Here is a 6,899-nt window from a genome sequence, read left to right on the forward strand (position 1 = left end):
TGATGGTGTGGAAAGCAGAATAGTGACTCCCGACCATCCCCATGTTCTAATCTCAGAACCTGAGAGTATGTTACCTTCATGGTTTGCAGGTGTAATCAAGGTTAAAGACCTTGAGCTAAGGAGGCTATCCTGCATTATCCAATTGAGTCCAGCATAGTCACATGATACCTTAAAATGGAAAGGAATGTTTCTGCCTGTGTTCATAAGATGATGTCACCATGAGAAAGTAGCTTTGAAGATGAGACAAAGGGCCACAAGCTAAGAATGTGTATGCCTTCCAGAAGACAGAAAAGGCAGGGAAATGAATTTCCCTGTAGAGCCACCAGCAAGGAAGACAGTCTTGCCAATACTGTGATTTGAGCCCAATAGATTTGGTCATCAGGTATGGGGGAAGTTCCACATCTTCTTGGGTCTTCATTAGTAGCTGACAAACCAGAGTGGGAACTAGATCTGACTCTGGTTAAGGTCCAGAGGCATATGGAGAATTCCACAACTCACAGGTAAAGCTTCAGACCCATGTATCAGTCTCTAGCTGACAGGACAATACCTGAGCCTCAGAAGAAGACTGAAGATATAACCTCTATTTGTAATAACGCCTATAGAGTGAAAGGATACCTCAAGTTTACTGGGACTTAGTTCTCCCCTGAGCACCTCAAATGCCACCACTGAAGTTAAAAAAAGTGTTGACTAGAATTTAAAAAGTAATACTGAAAAGCCACACTGGCTTTGGTTTCTTTTAAGTTTCCCCTGCCCTGGACTATGCCCCCTTAATCCCAGGAGACCACCCTCACTCTCTAGGACTAACTGCTCTTTTTCACTTCTGTAAAATGCTTGATTGTTTGGTTAAAAAGACAAACTATATTGACCCCATTCTGACTAGCTGTTTCAGGCAAGCTTGAACATGCACAGGCATGTTGTAATCTCCACCTGCCACCCCCACCCCAGGTGTCTATAGGTGAAGCAAGCCCAGACATATAGCAGCCTTATAAGGTAAAACAGAGACTTCTGGCTCTACAGATAACAGTCAGCACATTCCACAGCTCTGAGAGTAGCACCCACCAATGAGAAGCCCCCAGGACTGCATCCCTTGTAACCAATCAATTCAAAAGTGTATTGGTGCACGCTGGCTCCCCGAACCAATCAAAGTGTAACCCTGTTAGTCCCTCCTCCCTTTGTCTAAAACCTATAAAAAGCTCCCTCCCCCTGCAATCGGGGCTCTCAGAATGGATCCATTGCGTTGGTGAGGTCTGAGAGGCTGAGCTTAAGCCCGAACAAAGACTCTTTGTTCTTGCATGCCCTCTGGATTCTGTGGTTATTCTTGGGGGTCCATTCTCTGGGCACAACAATACAAAGGAAAAAAAGAAAAGCTTAATCAATAAAATCAATGAAATAACTTCATATATCCAAGTCCCAGCACAGAACTAGAGACAACCTGAAAAACCAAGGCATACCTCCTTCCCAAATCACTAATCCCATAATAATGTACCTAAAAAAATGACTTGGAAGAACTAGTGGATAAAGAATTCAAAAGAATGATTATAAGCCAGGTGTAGTGGAATATGCCTTTAATAGTAGCACTCTGGGGGTAGAGGCAGGTGTATCTCTGTGAGATAGATGCCAGTCTGGTAAATATATTCAAGCAAGACAAATATAAATATACACCAAGGGAATGAAAACAAAGAGATTAATGAAATGAGGAAGCCCATCCAAGATAGAAAATAGAGAATTTTTAAAGAAATCCCAGACTGAAATGATGTTGGACATGAAAAACTCAAAAAGCCAAATTAAAAACTTCAGTGAAAAGCCTAGATCACCAACAGAATGAATTATGTGGAAAACAGAATCAGGGATGGAAGTCAAAGCAGAGGAAGTTCAAGTTCAGTGACAAATTTAAAAAGACATATAAAATAGGAGAACTGTGGAACATTAAAAGACAATTAACCTGGGGTTGGAGAGATGACTCAATGGCTGCTCTTTCAGAGGACCTGGGTTCAATTCTTAGCACCCACATGATGGCTAACAACCATCTGTAAGTTCAGTTTCAGGGGATCTGATGCCCTCTTCTGGCCTCCATGGGCATTGCACGACACAGGTGCACTTACATACATGCGGGCAATACACTCACATAAAAAAAGGACATAACCTTCAGATTATGGACATAGAAGGAGAAGAACATCATACCAAAAGTATTGAGAATATTTTCAAGAAAATCATAGAAGAAAATTTCCCAAACCAAGAGAAAGAGATGCTCATTCAGGTACAAGGTGTCTACAGAACTCCAAGTAGATAGGAGCAGAAAGGAAACTCTCCTAAACTTATTACAATCAAAACATTAGAAACACAATATAAAGAATAGGTGTTAAAAACTGCAAGAGAGGGGCTGGAGAGATGGCTCAGTGGTTAAGAGCACTGGTTGTTCTTGCAGAGGACTTGGGTTCAATTTCCATCATCTGCATGGTGGCTAACAAGTTCTGTAATTCCAGTTTCAGGGGATCTGATGCCATCTTCTGATCTCTATGACTCTGCAGTGTACTTACAGACATGCAGGCAATACACTCTGCAGTGTACTTACAGACATGCAGGCAATACATTTTTAAAAAGCTGCAAGAGAAAAAGGTCAAGTCATTTATAAAGGTTGGTCCAGCAGAATAACACCAAATTATTTGACAGAAACTTTTACAGCCAGAATGACCTAGAAAGATGTAATACAAGTTTTAAAAGATAACAGTTGCCAACCCAGAGTATTATACCCATAAAAAAATATTAAAATTGAAGGAGAAATAAAAACTTTCCATGGTAAAAACTTTTTGTCTAAATGTGTGCCTGTGCAAATAAGATGTAAAATGGAACATGGGGCCAATCAGGGAAGAGATGCCAAAGCTAGAGGAGAAGAGATGAACACAGCCCACCAAAGAGTATTCTCGGTTAGTTGGACAGTTGCTTCCCACTGTGGCAAAGGGTGCTCAGAAGTTTGCTTCAGTTTCTGCTTGTTACTGTGAGGTAAGGCCCTCTGATCTGCTTCAGTGATGTCTGCCAGGAGCTGCCACGTGGGTGTTGTCGTGACCACTGGACCTTAGTTGGAGCAGCAGCCAACCAGCTGTTCTTTTTCCCCCTGGTTCTCTTTTGTCAAATGGCAGCTTGCTTACAGCTGCCACAGGGCTTGAGCTCCCAGTTGTCAGAATGCTCTGAATTGGGAGGTGCAGTGGAGGATGGGGTCCCTATACCTCACAAAAGCACCAAGAAATACATTAAGAACCAAATCCATAAATAGAAGAGAAAAATGTTAGAAATATGTGGCTAGGGGCTGGAGAGATGACTGTCTGTAAAGTGCCCACTGGGCAAACATGAGAACCTGAGTTCAAACACTCAGCATTCATGGAAAATCTCTGCTCAAGAAGTTTGATAACCCCAGTGCTACAGGTCAGGGGTGGAGACAGGCATCAAATTCATGGAGCTGACTGGTCAGCCAGCCTAGCTGAATGGATGAATTCCAGGTTCAGTGAGAGACTTTGTCTCAAATAATTAAAGTGGAGAGTACTAGAGGAAGACACTCTGGCCTCCACACACGTGCACACATGCTCATCAGAACAAATGCCTGTACACACCCACACAAACATGTACATCCACTGTACACAAGACATGTGCAATAAATAAATTAAATAAATATATGAATACATTTAAAACTCTCTTGAGAAAGTAAGTTTAAACTATAGAGGGATTTATGTAAGGGAACTTAGAATTTTCTAGAAAGGAAATCTTCACCAACATGGTTTTTATTATGGATTTACTATCATGGCACAGAAGAAAATCTGTGATGGAGCCAACCAAGTGACTATTCATGTGTTTATTTTAAAGGCCATCAAAGTAGTGTTCTCTAAGGATAGACTTGGATATCACAAACTAAATTTTGGGGTTCCTTTTTCAAGAGATTTTAAAAAAAGTCAGAGAATAAGACACCCAAAGAGAGAATGTAATTCTTCATGTGAAATTTCATATAAAGACACTGGAACTCAGAATTTGATCTTCCTTTTAACTACCTAGTGATATATTATTTATCCACTAAAATGGTAATGACTAAAAGGTTAAAAAAAATTTCAGCCCCAGGCAGTTTTTCTAAAAGCGTGGTGTGGTCTGCAGATTAGCACATTTTAACATGCACCACAAACCCGTATGATGCAAAGGCAAAAATTATATTGTACCTGTAAGTTGAGACTGTCAGTCCTTGATGGAACGATTTGTATCCCTGTTTCTAGAATTATTTAATTTCATAAAATTAAATTAACTCTAGTGTAACTCACATAATTGGCACCTTTCACCCATAATTTTTTATTTTTAAATTATGATAATCTCTTCCTTAAAGATACAGGTTTGCATCAGTGGGTTGATGTTATATTCAATAATTTCATCTATTTGATGTCTCTATATTACTCATTTATAGCCTATGTTTTATTAACTTTTTCTGGAGAGATGTCAAAATGCATCAATTTGTCACAAATAGATCATAGACAACAGAACAAAGTCAGGATTACACCAAAGTCTGACTTGGTGAATCAGTGAGTTTATTTGGCTTAAGGGCTTGCTTACAGGAGTATAGGTAAGGGGTTACTTATAGGAGCACCAGTAAAGACTGACTTACAGGAGCACAGGTAAGGGCTTACTTACAGGAACATAGGTGAAGGTTTACTTACAGGAGTGTAGCTGACTCCAAAAACTGCCACATCAATATAAAGTCCCACCCCATCATGGATAATGACCCCATGGAAACTGCCTCATGGAGTTTCACTTTCAGGCAGCCTTCTACTTCCTGTTGATTCTTTTTTTTTGTCTTTTTTGAGACAGGGTCTCCTTATAGCCCCAACTGTCCTGGCACTCACTATGTAGACCAGGTTGGCCTCGAACTCACAAAGATCGGCCTGCCTCTGTCTCGCCCGGCCTGACTCTTACACTTCCCCAAATCACTTGCAGCTGGGGGTGAGTAGGCAGGGGAAGTAAGGGGTGGAATTCCAGGTCTTGTGACCTTCCTCCTCTGACTCTTTCTATTATGGAGTGTTAACAGCTCCATTACCTTTAAGAAAAAGATCTTAGTTTTAATTCTGTGTATGGGGGTGGTATATGCATATGACTGTAGATCTTCACAGATGCCAAAAGAGAGCATGGGATTCCCCGGAGCTGGAATTACAGGTGATTGTGAATGGCCTGCAATGGGTGCTAGGAACCAAACTCACGCCTTTTGTAAGGGCAGTCTCTGTGTGGTCTTATTCACTGAGCCATCTCTCCAGCACTATGCCCATTTCCTTTAATATAGACCTAGTTATCATTTTGGTTATCAGGCCAAGGTTATCTCTACTCCAAGATGACAATTGGGTGATCAAGTAATGTCTGGAGGAAGAGACTATGCCAGATAGCCTACAGGTCTTCCCTTTTAAAGTAACTCATTTGTGTATGTGTGTGCAAGTGCTCACCCAGAGACCAGAGACCAACACTGAATATCTTCCTGTATTGCTCACCACTTTATTTTTTGAGATAGGATCTCTCATTGAATCTGGAGCTCACTGACTAGCTACATTACTTGGCCAGGAAGATCTGGGATCAGCCTTTCTTTGCCTGCCCCTCCAGTGCTGGAATTACAAGTGTGCATTTCCACATCTGGCTTTTGTGTGGGTTCTGGGAATCCAAACTCAGGTCTTTATACTCACACAGCAGGCATTTTACCAACTGAGTCATCTTGCCAGTCCTAGTAGCTAAATCTTATTTGAAGTAAAACACAATTGCTGAGATTTGTGCAATGATAAAATTTTTTCAGCAAATAATGTGAAAGTAATTTATTGATGAAAGAGATGTATTGCTTGTATAAAGAGACCTAAGTTAAGGCTTGCTAAGTAATGAACGATTAAATGTAAATATTAAACAAATGTATACAATATATGTTGTATAGCACACAAGCATTTATAATAATGGAAAATAATTGAGTTGAAATAATAAGATACTTCTGTAGTACACTACATGTTTCTCTATGATAATTTAAATATGTAATAGTTTGGGCTATCTATAGCAAGATGTTTTTAGTGCGAAGCTTTTCAGGATCATCATCTTTGTTACTGTTTCCTTCCTGTTGTTCTGCTAAAACATCCTGACCAGAAGCAACTTTGGGAGGAAAGGGTATATTTCATCTTATACTTCCAGATCAAAATTCATCACTGAGGGAGGTTAGGGCAGGAACTTAAGACAGGAGGTTTAAGCATATACCATGGAGGAATGCTGCTCACTGGCTTGCTCCCCTGGTCCCTGCTCAGCTTGCCTTCTTATACAGTCCAGGCCCACCTGCCCAGGATGGTGTCATCCTGGACACCAGTGGGCTGGACCCTCCCATATTAATCGTCAATCAAGACAATCTCTCAGAGAAATGGACAGGCCAATCTAATCTAAGAAATTCCTCAGTTGAGGCTTCCTCTTTCCAGGTTGTGTCAAGCTGACAACATGAATTCACCAGGACAGTTATTATATGTATTGGTTTCTTTACACATTGATGGGACAAAATATCAGATTAAAGCAACTTAAAGAAGGAAGGACATCTTTTTTTTTGCTTCGTAGTTCAAGGGTTCAGTCCACACAGACACCGCCCCCCCCAAAATCAACATATGTTCTCCCTCATATGTGGATCTTAGAACCAAGTCCTGATAAGTATGTATCCAGACATAACTACAGGAACCAGGATAATGGAAAGGAAACAGAGAGGTGAAGGAAAAGAAAGAACCTGAAAGAGAAGAACAATAGGAAACAGGCCTTAATAAGGGAGGTATGGATAAAAATTGGGTTAGTTTAAGGGTGGGGGGAGGGAAGGGTATATGAGGAACCTAGGGGATAAGGAGAAAGAAGAAGCTCAACAGAGGTAGGATCAT

The sequence above is a fragment of the Nannospalax galili genome, unplaced genomic scaffold (assembly GCF_000622305.1).
Source record: "Nannospalax galili isolate Female #2095 unplaced genomic scaffold, S.galili_v1.0 scaffold202, whole genome shotgun sequence".
NCBI classification, from domain to species: Eukaryota; Metazoa; Chordata; class Mammalia; order Rodentia; family Spalacidae; genus Nannospalax; species Nannospalax galili.